General features: G+C 31.4%; 1 protein-coding gene and 1 pseudogene across 6 annotated transcripts in view; both read left to right on the top strand.

The window, feature by feature from the left end:
* Pde9 (phosphodiesterase 9) overlaps positions 1 to 15558 on the top strand; it is a 681542-nt gene that overhangs the window by 143956 nt on the left and 522028 nt on the right. For all 6 annotated transcript variants that reach the window (XR_010843511.1, XM_067047644.1, XM_067047645.1 and 3 more), the window contains one exon: positions 12041 to 12061. The gene's annotated coding sequence lies outside the window, so the exon portion shown is untranslated. The remainder of the gene's footprint in view (positions 1 to 12040; positions 12062 to 15558) is intronic.
* Positions 3236 to 3334, top strand: LOC112210828 (U6 spliceosomal RNA; annotated as a pseudogene).

The raw sequence follows: 15558 nt of genomic DNA, 5'->3' as shown, positions 1-15558 counted from the left end.
GAGCCTATACGTTGGCGTGTATAGAATTTGTCAATTTATTTATTCATTTTTAAGTTATTACTCATTCATGATAAGCACTATCGATATAAAATCAAATATCTTTTCAGTTATCTGCTTGTTAATCTATGAAATTTCATTATTGAATTCTGTCGAGTATAGAACTCTTCTGAGCATCTGACCAAGGATGATGTGTTTGTGTTTATTTTATTGGCAACGTTTCAAGGAAATTAATAAAAAAAACAATAATATTGCAGCAAACGCGAGCGGTCTTTAAGAACAAGATGACGGTTTAATAACTTCTTGACACTTTTAATTTACTTTATCAATATAAAGATTTGTTTTGATGTAAATATTAAGATAACGTTAGATATTAAAGCGCATTATTGTATTGCACTGATAAATTACAATACGTGATGAAACATACAATTTTCAGGTTATACTCGCAGTAGTATTTAATATCGTTTACTAAATTGTTGCTTTGACCTTATTATTCGCTTTTACTTATTGAATATGCCATAACTAAATTAACTTATGGTAATTTATTTAAATTTTAAATGAATGAGACATAATATACAATTTAAGTGCGCGCAGACTCACAAAAACAACAAAACAAAACATAAAATAGTAAATTATCCCATCTTGCAACAAATATCGAAATGCTACTAGTTAATTAAAATAAAATTATTCTTCGGCCATGTATGGAGGTGAAATTGATATGAGTCAGAAAATGGTTGAAATGGTTTTAAGTGTATAACACACTACAGGAAACATGTAACTCCACTTACGAACGATCAAGACATAGATTGGTAATCTATGACCCACGGGTCACTGTGTGACCCATTTGAAAAATTCAAGTGACCCTTGTGAGTTCTATAAACAATGTAGGACACATAAATATAAAAATTAAAATAATATAAATATTTACTTATGCTTTGAAGTCATATAAATAATAAAATTACCATTTTGGTTCGTAATAGAGTTTTAATAATGAACAGCGAATGTAACGTACGAATATTAATTAATATATCTTGTCATAACGTGTTTTATTGTAGATTTTCAAGTTTAACCTTTCTCCAGACATTATTTTGATGTTTGAAATCATTATCGTAGATACAGAACAGAAAAAAATAAGATTTATACATATAGATAAATAGTTGACCTTATAATTTAAAATATGAAGAAGATGATCAGGGTTGCGGTCAAAAAAGCAGAAAATAGTTAATTAATTATAGTTAATATAAATTAGTTAATAGATACAGTAATTAATAGTTATACATTATACTTTATTATACATCATACATAATTAATATACAGTAATAGTTATACATTGATTAATAGTTAATATACAGGGAGTAGAGAATACATTATATATTATATATATACATTATACTTTACACATATTATATATTATTGTAAATAATTACACATGGATCGTTCCTCTTAATTATTGCTGGAAGTGGGTTGCTCTATGGTAAGGCACTGTGCTCCTAACTCTAAGGACCTGGGTTCGAATCCGATTATGGTAGATAATTATTTTCTATTTCAATGTAGCCGTGATTCAACCCTGTGGGTTCAGGAGCCCTCCAGGGTCCGCTCAGCCTAATATAGTGGGTATCCTTAAATTGGTTAAAAATCTGGCGGTCGAGCCTGATTCTGACCAAATCACCTCCTTGCACAACCGTTGGTTAAGTATCAATACTGCCTTACAAAGTACTGCACAGATACAATTAATACGGTACAGATATAATTTAAATTATACATTAAGGAAAATTATTTGTAAATGAATCTACACAACTTTTATTTCTTTTGTTACAGAAAAGATTATTAAGGTCATAAACAATAAGTAATACACAAATGTTTAATTTAATTTTTTTAGTAAATCAAATTACGGAGATTTGTTGTTAAATTAACCTATTATGTCAATCTTTCATTAATAATAAACTTTTAATTATAATCAATATTAAACCATCAATTACCTTGCTATATAGCAAGGTAGTTTTAAGTGAAACTAGTGACCTGGGCAGAACAGTCTGCAAATAGTTTTTTAAATATTTTAGGTGAGTGTAAAATGGTTTTTAAAATTGTCCATGAGGATAGCCGAATTGTCCGAAACGTTGGACTTTTGATAAAATAAAGAATTTTTTGAGGCTTTATTATAGATACAACCGATATTATTTAAACAATAATTACTAGTCTCAAGATAAGTGAAAAGATTATATATAAACTAATATTTTTATTCCCAACACTCCAATCCCATATCACAAATCTTGGGGAATAGCTTCAGAACTATAGGCTTAATATAAATTCCAACTAATTCCATCAAACAAAGATATGATTCACTACCTTACAGTATTAATCAGTATTAATAATAATCTTGTCATGACAAGAGATTCTCTACTGAAGACTACATCTGGACAACGAAATGCTTATACAAGACAGGCAACTGCTCGTCAATTCCGACTATTACAAAAGTTACTAGACAAACAGTCTAAGATTCCAATTAATTACAAAAAGTTCACTTACATGAGTATATTAAAGCTTATTTGGATGTACGGAGTTGAGCTGTAGGGGTCCACCAAAACCATCGTATTACTCTCCTATCCAATGCATACGATCCAAAATCCTCAATGCTCTTACTTGTTACGAATGAAATCTCCCATAATGGTTTCAATGTTCTATATTTTTCCGATACAGTCGGAACCAGATGTTTATCCTTGCATGATAAACTCCCTGACCATTAAAACCCATTTTTCCTAACTTTGCTTCCTCTTGTATTACTGATAATCCCCTAGGCTCCTGAAAAAAAAGATTGTGCTCTGGTACAATCTAATCTAGAAATGTTATTGCAGTTCGACCAACGGGTTTTTTATTAACAGCTATGTATCAGGTTGTACTATGAGATTGTATTATGTAATTTATACTATAGAAAATTTCAATAAAATAATTTAATTAGTCGTGAAAAAATAATTTATTTAATTATGATGTTTAGTCACGATGTTATTTTATTTATACAATATTTGTTTTTAACTAATAATCTCCGAATCCTTTTTTTTTCGTTACATTCATTAAAATAGAATTAATAGTTCATAGATTTGTAATACATGAAATGTATTATGTATACTTTACTGACTCTTCTCTCTTTGATTGCCTTGTGGCATTATAAGTTGTTGATATGAGTCCAGCTAAGGTGGTACAGTCTAGCTATAGCCTAAGGCTACGTCATAGAACGGATTTTATACTCGCTTCGGCGGTATACATAATAAATTTGGAACGATACAGAGAACATTAGCAAGGCCCCTGCATATCTCCAAATCCATTACATTGTTAGATTAATGACAATAACTATTACATTTTTTCGATGATTCAAGTTGTCGAAAATAATATTGTTATACATTATACTATAACTTGGAAATATTGTGCATAGTGGTTTAGATGTGTTCATTATATGACTCCTAATAATAAAAAAATCTTAGTGAACCCGATAGTTCGATGCCGATACCACCAATCGCTGTCTACATAAATCCTTCCAGTGACGCCCTCCAAACGCATATTTACTAAATCAGTCTTAACGAAATCCTTCCATCTACGTTTCGGTCTACCATTCGGACGTTTACTTATCGGTTCAGTGTTTATTAACATTTTAGGAATCCGCAGGCTGCTAAGTATTAAAACCTTACACGACCTGAATTACATTTACCGGGTGCAGTTCCCTTAATCCAGCGTTGTTTAGCCTTTTAAATTCTCCCGTCCACTCATATTTTTTTTTGTCCGAATATTTTACGTAATAATGTATTTTCAAAATCCTTAAGGCGCTGTTCTTCCCTTAATGTAACAGCCCACGTTTCTCATCCATAAAGGACAGTGGGAAGGATAATAGTTTTGTATAGTAGTTCCGAACTGAGGTATCTCAAAATTATAAAGTAACAACAATTTCCCACCTTAAACCTCGCTTTCATTTCCTCATCAATTTAGTTTCTTCTAATTACCGTCGAACCTAAATACTTAAACTTATCTACTTGTTCAAATGTGTTTCCTGCGATATCACCGAAATTGCTTCTGTATCTACTACTAACCATATATATTTTTTTATCCGTATTTATTTCGAGACCTAGTTTCTTAGTAGAGCGGCTCATATGGAGTCTTCGCAATACTTAATTAAATGAGTTCTGTTTCTTAACCAGTCGTATTTTGTATGATAAATATAACACCTGTCTTTTTTTTACCTAGACTGTAAAAAAGTAATTGAATACCATTTATTAAAATATGAAACACGCACATATTTTTTATTTATTTATTGTTTCTTTATTCATAATTTTTAAAAACCACGTAAAAATATATTATAATAAATATTATGAAAACACATACTATCTAAGCCTAACATCAGTAATAATAGTGCCTCTCAAAAAGCTGTTGTAATGACCGTACAAAATAGGCCTAAAATACTCGGTCTCTCTTGTCGGTAGGAGATACGTCTTATCACCGCCGCCTGATAAGACCTTAATTAGAATTAAGAGTGTGTCAACAGATCTTTTATCGCCTTCGATTCCACGCTATTGGAGTGTTTTCTTACCTTAACCAGGTGCGTTATCTCACTTAGAGTTGGTATTTTCGTTTCGTTGTTTTCTTGAAAGAGGCATGTTTTACCTTGAAACCAGATTTTAATTGGACGCTTCTTAGAAGCCGTGAAATAATGGTTGGTATGGTCTTTAAAAAATATGAAACACGAGAATTTTTTTGCAAGAATTTAATAACCTCTTTCTTCTGTCATTTATGATCAATAAGCGAGTCCAAAGGTTTTGTCTTTACCCTTCACATTGTATCCACGTCAAGAGTTTCGTCGACGAGTATATACTTGAAAATATATTAGTGAAACTTCAATTTAAAACGATGTCAAACAATTGTTTTATTTCGATTAGATTTCATTAATTTGTTAAAAAATTATATTATTAGTCACGTTAGTATTTTTGAGAATCCCAAGTATAGGTAATGGAAAAAATATTTGTTACTTTTTTTTCAAAACAATTATTCTAAGAAATTAATTTTTTTTCTTTTTCCTATAATATTCCTTTAATTACTTCCGACTCAATTCACAAACATTAATAATGTTACACACCATTCCCTACCCCAAAAAGGTTTAATTTTCGAAGGGTTCACCATAAACAAGTTATGAAAAATGTTTGATGCTTCAGAAAGTTGGTTTTTAGATACTTGATAATAAAATCCAACTTTAACTAAAATATGAAAATTAATGATATACAATTTTTATTTACATACTCCTGCAATTAAATAAATAATTAAATGCATTTTACTCGCAAGAATATGTTCTCTAACAATCTAAGACCAAAAAAAAGAAAAAAAAAACATTCTATTCTGAAAAAAATTAATGCTAAGGTAAATTTTATATGTAACTTATTTATATAAAGAATATTAAAATTTTTCAAAAAATATAATTATTTATATATTCGATTTCAATGACATTGTAATAAATCTTTCAAACAACGGGTAATTATGAAGCTTCAGATAAGATCAGTAGTATAATATATAAATGTAGGAAGAGAATCATACAGAAAAATAAAAATGAGGTACCTCTCACCCCTATTTAATTTGTGAATGACTTAATATAGGCTTCAGTTCTAAACTTAACGAATAAACAAAACAACGAAGAGGTGGAGATTTAATTTTGAATGCACCGCGATGTATCTTCGAGCAAGAGAATGTCTAGTGCCACTATCCACTTTTACTTCCAAAACCCTAAGACAGGATCAAATCTCTTATACGTTTTAAACATAAAGGAATGCTTATGGTACCGTGTCAGTCTGTCTATCATTAATGTTAATTAGTTTAACTGTGTGAAACAATTAAAAATATACCAGGTTTTTATATACATAAATGTATTTTTTAATTTATTTTTAATGGTTTTTGTTTTAAAAAAATTCAAATAAAGTTCAAAATGCGCCCAAATTGTTGAAATCTTCTTTTGCACAGAACACTGACGGCACGGAGAAGTTTAATCAAATTATAACAAAGCTCATAACTTTTATATTGGATAAGTGCACTAATTATTAACACTTTATTGTAGATCTTTTACGGTTAACATGGAAAATCTGGTTATTGACAAGTGGAATGTACCAAATACTGAAATATTCTAATAATCCAAATTTTATTAGAAAACATCATAGAACTGGCTTGAAAACTCTCAGCTTTTATCTAAAGTCATCGCTGTAGTGTTTTAGTTAAAATTCAATAGTTTAATCGAGCAATATTAAAAAAACGCCTGAAATTGAAAAAGGGCATGAAAACCTCCACTCCAGCCCTCCATGGTAGCCTTACTTATCTGACTTTTATAGCAAGTAGGCTAATAACAGACAATTTTAGCGAGTAGGTTTGGTCGATGTACGACGTTGCACAATCTCACAAGAGGAGATCATAACACAAAAAAAGGCAATCCTTCCCGCCAGGACCCACCCCACTAGGACCCCCGGGCAGCGACGTCCTATATCACTTTTGTATGCCGTTTTTAAATTTCAGGCTCTTTTTTTTAGGAGTGCCTTTTTTTTGTGTTATGATCTCCTCTTGTGAGATTGTGATATGTACATCGCCCAACCTACTCGCTATAAGAAAGGGGAATAGAGGGTTTCACACCATTTTTCAATTTCAGGCGCTTTTTAAATATTGCTCTATTTATCACTAATCACTAATATCTACATAACTCTCTTGAGTCTGATAGAATGTTCTAAGAAAAGTTTAAAAAAAAAGCTATTTTAAACTATTCACTAGGCGAAAATCAATCACCTCTCCCTTTAAAACATGAGTTTATAGTAAAAAAAAATTAATTCATCAAAGAATTAAGGTTGTTTTCAAGGCTTTCTTATGGATTCCTTTTGTATTTCCCCCTTTTTTCTAATAGTTCTCTGGGTCATCAACAATGAATCTTTTTTGTCGATAGGTCGTAATAATCGCGGTTGCTATATACGTTAACAAGTGAATTGATAAGGCTCTACAAATCACGGAAACATTCGACATGTCGTTATGTCCAAAATCGTTATAGGCGATATTCACTGTATTTTTTTTTAGAGTAGATCAACGTAGCTAAATAAAAACTTACACACACACTCTGTATAAGATTATCTTCTTCTCTATACTTCACTTTTTGCAAAAGCTGTTACATCTTTAATATAGCCTTTAGTTTTGACCTTGGCCTTTTTATCTAGAGCTTCATTGAGCTCTCCTACAAAAGTCAATGACACGAGATCTCTCTAAGCCAGCTCATTGACTTGGATTGGCCAATGACTAAGCTGCTGTGAGAAGACGAATGAGATTGGGCCAGGTTAACACGCCCCCTTCTGGAATCCACTCAAGGCCGGAGCGGCGCCAGCGTTGCTTCCTCTTCCTCGACAACCTTAACCCAGTATACCCTCATTCTTCTTCTTTCCTGATTTGCCCTTCTACAACTATATTTATAGTTTTCATCTTGAATTATCCAATATCTGTATATTCCCTTTTTAGACATTTACTTAACACAAGACGTAATTACAATATGTTTTGACTTACAAAATAGTAGTTTCATATTTTCAATGATATAATTAATGTTACTTTGAGAACCTACCGCAGACCACCTCCTGGGTCTGACGGCCCATATGTTATCCACAGAACCAGGTTGGGACTTAAGTTTCCTTTTTGATTTTCCATTATTTAATAAAAAAATAAATAAATAAAAGTAAGAAGGCTAATAAATATCAGAATTAAAAAAAAGAAAATTATTAAGTATAAAATATCTATTGAATTATAAACAACTTATACTTATTAATACTTATACTTATATACTTATTAATTAAGTATAAAATATCTATTGAATTATAAACCACTAGATATCTGTTCGGTTTTTTATTTTTTGCCCCTATAAAAACTTAATAATGACAGAAATCAGAGGATGCTGGAAGTATGGTGAGTATGGTGGAATCGACAGAATTTCTTAGCTCTGCTAGTTTTAGTACAAGAGCCGGGAAGAAAAAAAGGCAGTTATTTCACCTCAATTTTTCATTACTTCAAAGAAAACTATGTATAGTTACTAGTTAAAATTGATGAGTCTTCCAAGTATAGGTAGGGAGAATAAAAATGGTGGCTGTTTCAAAACGTTAAAAAAAAAAAAAATTCATTCAGAGCTCTATATCTATAAAACTGCGAACAACACTAGAAACCAATAAAAGGCTAATTGAAATTTTATAACCAAAACCTATTAACATTAGTTTATTTCAAATCAGTTCAATATTAAATTAAGTTATTAATTAAATGAATATAATGTGAATGAATGAATGTTTCCAATCTAAATTTCTTGACATGTGAACTAACTGTTCAATTTAATGAGTAAGTTTACTTACAGATTCCTTTTATTTTTGAAACGAGGCCGTGATGTCAATATCGAAAGAGGTAATTGGCATCCATTGTCGAAAAATCTGAAAAAAATATAAAACAAAAAAGGTTTAACTCTGATATCATGTCATCTGATCGCATTTTTAAGATATATATTGAAACTAGCGATTTCTTGACTTTTACAACTAAACCCAAAAATAAACAACGACTCTAAAACACTATACGAATTAATTTAATTTAAATTAGAGACAAAATTAAAGAAATTTGCAGTAAATGACCAGTTGGGATGTATAGTAGTATGAGTATATAGCTATGTAACCTTTCGAAATAAAATCTGAGTGATGTGTGGAGTTATTTCTAACGTTCTTACGTCTATAACTATCAATCCGGATTGAGGTAGTAAGGAAAAGAAAAAAATACACAAAGCGACTGCCAAAAAGTGATAAGGCTTTTAATCCAGAAATATTGCAAGGTTGTGGGAAAGAAATTTGGCAAGCATCCATATATTTTCCTGATACATGTTTTGATACAATTGTCTATTGTTAATTTCTTCAGTTATAAATAATGATTAAATGTTTTAAAACGTTTGCAGTTGCTTAAGAGGTTGCGAAAAAACCTAATAAATTTCAGTCCGTAACCATAAGAGGACTTATTAATCAAAAACTTTCTATGTTTCGCCTATTTTTAACATATGGATAGATCGTTTAACACTAATTACAAAATGAGACAGATTTATCTTTGATATTGAACAAAAAAATGTGGGAGTTAGCATGAAAACGTGTTAATAGACATTCTATTTTATTATTATTTTTGCTTGTAATACTCATTTATATTCACCACAACGCCCTTCAGATTTCTATCGTAAATCTATGATAGTGTCGGGGTTGTGTCTAGTCTTAGGCGGTTTCTCCAGCCTGATATCTCTTTACAGAAGGCCCACGACAAGGCGTATTCATAAGTAGGTAAGAAAGGAAGGCCGTGCCAGGGGATGAGCCATGGAACACTGACTAGGTAGAGGAGGTCTAGGTGAGAGAGTCTGAGGCAGAGTAACAGTTCTAGTTGCCGAGATGAAGCGGACGGACTAGAACTCTCATGATAGGAGCCAGCTTACTAGTTGCCGAGATGAAGCGGACGGACCAGTAAGCTGATAAGGCTAGGTGCAGCTCTAGTTGCCGAGATGAAGCGGACGGACTAGAGCCGGGGAGAGACGGGAAATTACACTTGTTGCCGAGATGAAGCGGACGGACCAGTGTAACCGTTAGGAATTAGGTTACAATCTTAGTTGCCGAGATGAAGCGGACGGACTAAGATTGTTGGAGTAAGGGAGAGGAGATAGGCCATCGTCTAAGGTGAACGTACAGAAAAACAGCTTTTGCGAGCATATATTGGCAATGAACTTCCCTATCTCAAGCAATGTATACGCCACCTGTGCCATGACTAGACCCAGGAAAGGACGTGGATCTAAGATCAAATTTGGGGGATTTAGAGTCCCTTATTTATAGGCCTAGTCCATGCGGCTGTGACCGAGAAGCGATCAGTACATGTCTGCTTGAGATAGTTACGTGCATTGCATTGTTATCATTTATTATTCATTGTACAGATATTGCTAAGTATTATGCACAGAAATTATTAATATATAAAAATTAGAATATGCCTCTAACTAAAACAAGTATTAAGTAAATTTGAGAGCTTCGGTGAGGCTCGAGGGGGAGCGCTCTGGTGAGTTGTGGTCGCACCGCTTACTCCCTCTCGCTACAATAGAAACAATCTATGATCGAATTAATCAGAAACAAAATTAAAAAATCTTATAAATATTTAGAAGATCGTTTAATTAATTACTTTGCATAGTTAATAAAATGAAGATAGTGCGGGTTCGTTCAAAATAACTCAAATTGTGATTAAACTATTTATAATGAGCCAAGGTTTCGCCCCAGGTTGCATGTCTTCATCAAGGGTAACAGAATTAGGGGAAGACAAAAACGCCTGTGATCAAGCCATGCGACATGGGACGAAACCTTGCCTTATAATAAATTATTTATTTTGTATACATTTATTATTATTTTGACCGCACCCGGACCATCTTCCTTTTACTAATACATAATTAGTAAAAAAAAAAATATATGTACATGTACAAGATATACTTAACGCTATATATTGCTTTTAGAAATCATATGGCACAAAAGATAGGATAGTTCTCTAATATTATAGTTATAGTTTTCAACTGTCGCAGCTATTGTAGTGGTGTTAAATATATCATAGTTTCCTTCATTACATCATTTTCTGTCGAGGCAGTACGGTCGCACTATAGTAAAAGAGCCGGGAAGAAAAGAAGGCAGTTTTCTCATCCCAATTTTCGATTACTTTAATGAAAACTATGTATAGTTATTAGTCAAATCTTATGAGTCTGCCAACTATAGGTAGAGGGAATAAAAACTGGCGGCTGTTTCAAACCCTCAAAAAAACATTAATTTTTCATTCGGAGCTCTATATATTAAAAACTATCAACAACAATAGAAAATCTAAAAGAATATTATTTAAAGGAGAGTAAATGTGCTGAAATATGAGCCATAATAGAGCTATTTACGTCTAATAGTTCTCTAGATATAGCCTTTTAAAAAGCAACATTTCATAAAAATGTACTGAAATATCAGTAGTTAGTGAATATATTTTGAGAAATCTATATCTCAATAACCATCCGACGTACAGATGTCTATTAGCACTCAAATCAAATTTAATGGACTATAAAGAAGTTAATGACCATTACCTTCGTATGAATAGTAGTTTTCATGATATTCACTAAAATAAATTGATTTATAGTTGTTCAGACAATAAGTTTGATTTATGAAAAACTTCATTTCAGGAACCATTGGACGTACAGACGTCTGCTAGCGCCCAAATTAAAGCTAGTTAAATTTACTACAAAATAGTTAATTATGTTCATCTTTGTAGGAGTAGTAGTTTTTATGGCATTTGACAAAATAAACTCCCAAAATGTTAATTTCTAGTTGCTCGTATAAAATGTTGAATGGATTTTTGAAAAAATATATCTCTAGATCCATAAGACGGACATATATCTGCTATCACTCAAAATGAAGGAAATTTAACTTTCTATAAAGTAGTTTATGACTTATCTTCGTAGGAGTAGCAGTTTTTATGATATCCACATATGAATATAAATTTGCAAATGAATATTTGTCCGAACAACTATAAATCAATTTATTTTTTCTATGTTTCTCATTTATAGTTCACTATATTTATATATTATATATATATAGTTTATATATCATTGAGTTATTTATAAAAGCCATTTAAAATGGTGGGAGTATTAAAAATGTAATTTATTGTCTTGAAAATGTTTATGTTCTCATAAACATAGACATTATATTAAGCATAAGAATATATGAATAATTAGAAGAAATGTGACCGAAATTTTATATTCGAGTCTGTGTTAGATAATATACTTTATTCTATTAATAATCAACATCCCCTAATCTAAGATTACACAATAAATTCAAAACATTAATTCAGCTTTTCGTGATAGTTTTCAGTGATTTGTCAATTATAATACACTTAATTTACGTATGTATGAAAATCTTTAGGTTATTATATTATTTGAGAATGAATTTATTTTATTAAAATTAATTAATTTAATTTAATATTTTTTTTTCAGGGACTGGAAAAGAATTATCAGGTAAGTAACTTTACCAACCAAGATAAGGCTATAGTAACGAAACCCCAAATAGGTTTGTGAATTGTTACATAAATATTTACGTAATATTAAAATATTGACACTAAGCTAAAACCTGGAATAAAATCCCAAGTCATGAAAATTGATGTAAGGTGTCAGAATTATGTTTCAAAGTTGTTTTATGAATTATAGACAGTTCAGTTTTGTTAGCATCCTTTGTTGGTAGCTTAAACAAAATTTTATAATTTAAAGATTATATCACCGAATAGATAGGATTTGTAGCAGTTGCAGTGATTTCTGAGATGGAGATACGATACAATTGGAAGTAATTTTATGTATTTAAAATTTTTTTTCCTCTTCCATCAACATATTTTACTTAACTATTTACATTCATGTTATATTTAGACTCATATAAATTTACATAAATGGTATTTTATTTACAATTACATTAAGCCTTCCATTGAGAACCGATGGAGCTCCATAATCAGATTGTCAAGGGGTACCATGAAACAAATATTGACTGCCTCATGTGGGAATCGAACTCATAACCTATAAAATCTTCTCGCCCCAATGTGCTGAGCTATCATGTTTTTAAATATTTTGTCTGTGGATTACAGAATAATCCAATCAGTTTGTGGGTGAAGGGATCTTATTGAAGAAATTTAGAGTCCTCTAAACGTGATGTCTGTAACTCGCTTGTTTGGAGGTCAGTGATTGTTTTTCGTTTCTTGTAATTTTTATATTTAAATTCATCGTTAGAATATTTCGTCAAAAGCTTTCATTCATTTCTTGCTTTAAAATTTTAAAGTAAAGTAAAAAAAAAAAAAATAGAATGGTAAAAAAGTCAGTGTAGTTAAGATCACTAATGAAATTCTCTATTTTCCATTAGTGAGATTAAAGATAACATTATCCTCTTATCTACACTTCTTCTAAGACTTATGCTTCAGCCGCCGGCATTGAAATCCTTAGTTATTCCATTGTCCAACCGTCTGAAAATTTAATCTATGTTATTTTAAAAGGAGGTTGCATATCTGCAGTTCAGTAGTACTAAACTAAAATAACAAAACATTTCTCTTGTGACATCTTTACACTCATTATTTCGAAATTTTATGATTCCTTTTTTTTTTTTGAAAAATATATTGTCTTGTAAAAAGTTCTATTAGGGCTCAATTTGAAGCTTGTTAAATCCACCATGAAGTAATTTATCATAATTATTTTTATATGAATAAACGTTTTGTTTATTGAATATTGAAATATAATAAATATTTCCCAAAATAATTTATTGTTTTTTTATTGATAACAGAAATAATTTATACCTCGGATTAATATGCATACAGGATTATTAGGACTCGAATACAAGCTTAACAAGTGCACTACATAAAAGTTTACAATAAACATTCAGCTACTGGTAATAATTAAGGAGTAATTTGACAATAAATCTAAAAATATACGACAGTCATTTTGAAATCTATGCTGTATTAGGCCTACGGAGTGATAAACTTTTCATCATCTTCTTTTCAAAAATATTTATATTAAAATCCATTGGTAAAAATTAGTTAAAACTTACTTCTTAAAAATTTTTTACTAGGCATTTGTTTAAGGGGTTGCAGAGCTTCTGGTAGAAAAAGCATTACGTTTGTTACTTGCTTACACATTTTTCGAAATTTTATTACTATCAAAATGATATAAAGAGCGCCTTAAGAGTTTTGGAAATAAAGTATTACGTAAAATATTCACACTAAAAAAGGATTAGTTAATGGGAGAATTTAGAAGACTACACAACGCTGAATCGAGTGAACTGGACCCGGTAAATATAATTCAGGTTATAGAATTGGGGCGTGTATGATGGGTGTGTAAGGTTGTGGGACTTAATAACGAACAGATCTCTAAAATGTAAATAAACTCTGAACTGTCAAGTAACCGTCGAGGGTTAGACCGAAACGTAGATGGGAAACTTGCTTTAAGTCTGATTTGGGTTTCGAGGGCGACACTGGATAGATGTGTGTAAAGGACGAATGTTAATATTGGCCTCGAACCTTCAGGTTCATTAAACCGATCACTATTATTTTCAAAATTATTACAAAATGATAATTACAAGATCCTGATCTTCTTATACATGACACTGGTTGTTATTCGGACTTAGCAAACATTTATTTTCTTTTAATTAGCCATTGATCGAATTATGAGGTCGGAAGAGGCTTCTTGGGTACATACTGAACTTCCAAGCGTTGAGTGTGGGCTGAGGGTGAGGGTGGTTGCTAACCGAATCATCTCCTTGTAATGGGATTTATTCGGAACCACCAAAGTATGAAGCTCAAGACCCTACAGAGCTTGAATAAGTCGTCTGATAGAGAAGGAGAATTATCCCATCTTCAGGGAATTCATCTACAGGGGGAAGGAGGTTGTCGGCACGACGCACTTTACATTAGAAAGGGCTCGACCACCCGGAATCGGCGAGCCACCAAAACAAGAAGGTGAGGAAGCAAACGCAGACTGAGACCAGAAGAGCTGGACCAAGCTGCGTGTTGGAGGAGGCACCCAGACGGATGCAGATGAACCTCGTACCGAACCTCGAGGAAGGGAGAATAATAAAAAAATTAAAAAAATGCTTGAATAAGTATATATTTTCGTATGTTATTTTAAAATTAATTGTTTGGAATTTTTAAAAGTTAATTGTATTTTTAAAAATTTAACTTTATTGTGTTCCGATGGAAACCTTGAACCCAACATAACAGTTGCAGTGCTCCAATTAATGAACCTTAAATCAAGCTCTTTTGTTTAAAATAATATTATAAACTCAACCGAACAGATTTAAACAAATGGTAACGTTGAGGATCAATAACTGGAGAATATGGTGGCACAATGGAATTTTCCTGTTAAGCCTTCACAAATAACGAAATTTGTCGCTTGAAGGTCTGGCATTGTCATGGAGTAAAATCACATTTTCCTGTCAATTCCCCCGTTTCAGTAGCTGATCGTTAAATCCTCGTTTACTGAGGAGTTGCTTATTTTGCATAGCCTTAACCTAATATCCTAAACAAGTTCGACATTAGGGACAATAAATATATTTATATATTAAAATGACTTTATAATAGTCAACCTTTATTTTTTTAATAAGAGGCCAAGAATGTAACGATAGGTGATATATTAGAAAAATAATACCTGGAAATATTGTTTTCACAAAACCTCTAAGTTAATAGAATGTATAATTTTATGTAATACTTAAGCCAAATTCAACGTATATAATTAGATACAACTTAAAAAACAGAAAGTGTTCAAGAAATAAACATGAAAAGCGTGGAAGAAAATGTTAATGACGAGTTAATATGTTAATGGAATTAATATATGTAAATAATGTCTAAATTAAAAAAACCAACAATATTTACTAGACAAACGGTCTAAATTGCCAATCCATTACAAAAGACTGATCTACATGACTATTATAAGGCCTTATCTGGACATACGGAGTTGAGCTTTGGGGCTCCACTAAACCATCAAAT

Source organism: Halyomorpha halys, unplaced genomic scaffold, assembly GCF_000696795.3.
Source record: "Halyomorpha halys isolate HHAL.00 unplaced genomic scaffold, Hhal_1.1 Scaffold46.1, whole genome shotgun sequence".
NCBI classification, from domain to species: Eukaryota; Metazoa; Arthropoda; class Insecta; order Hemiptera; family Pentatomidae; genus Halyomorpha; species Halyomorpha halys.
Note: the sequence above shows the minus strand (reverse complement) of the source record. Positions and strands in the feature narration are given on the sequence as shown.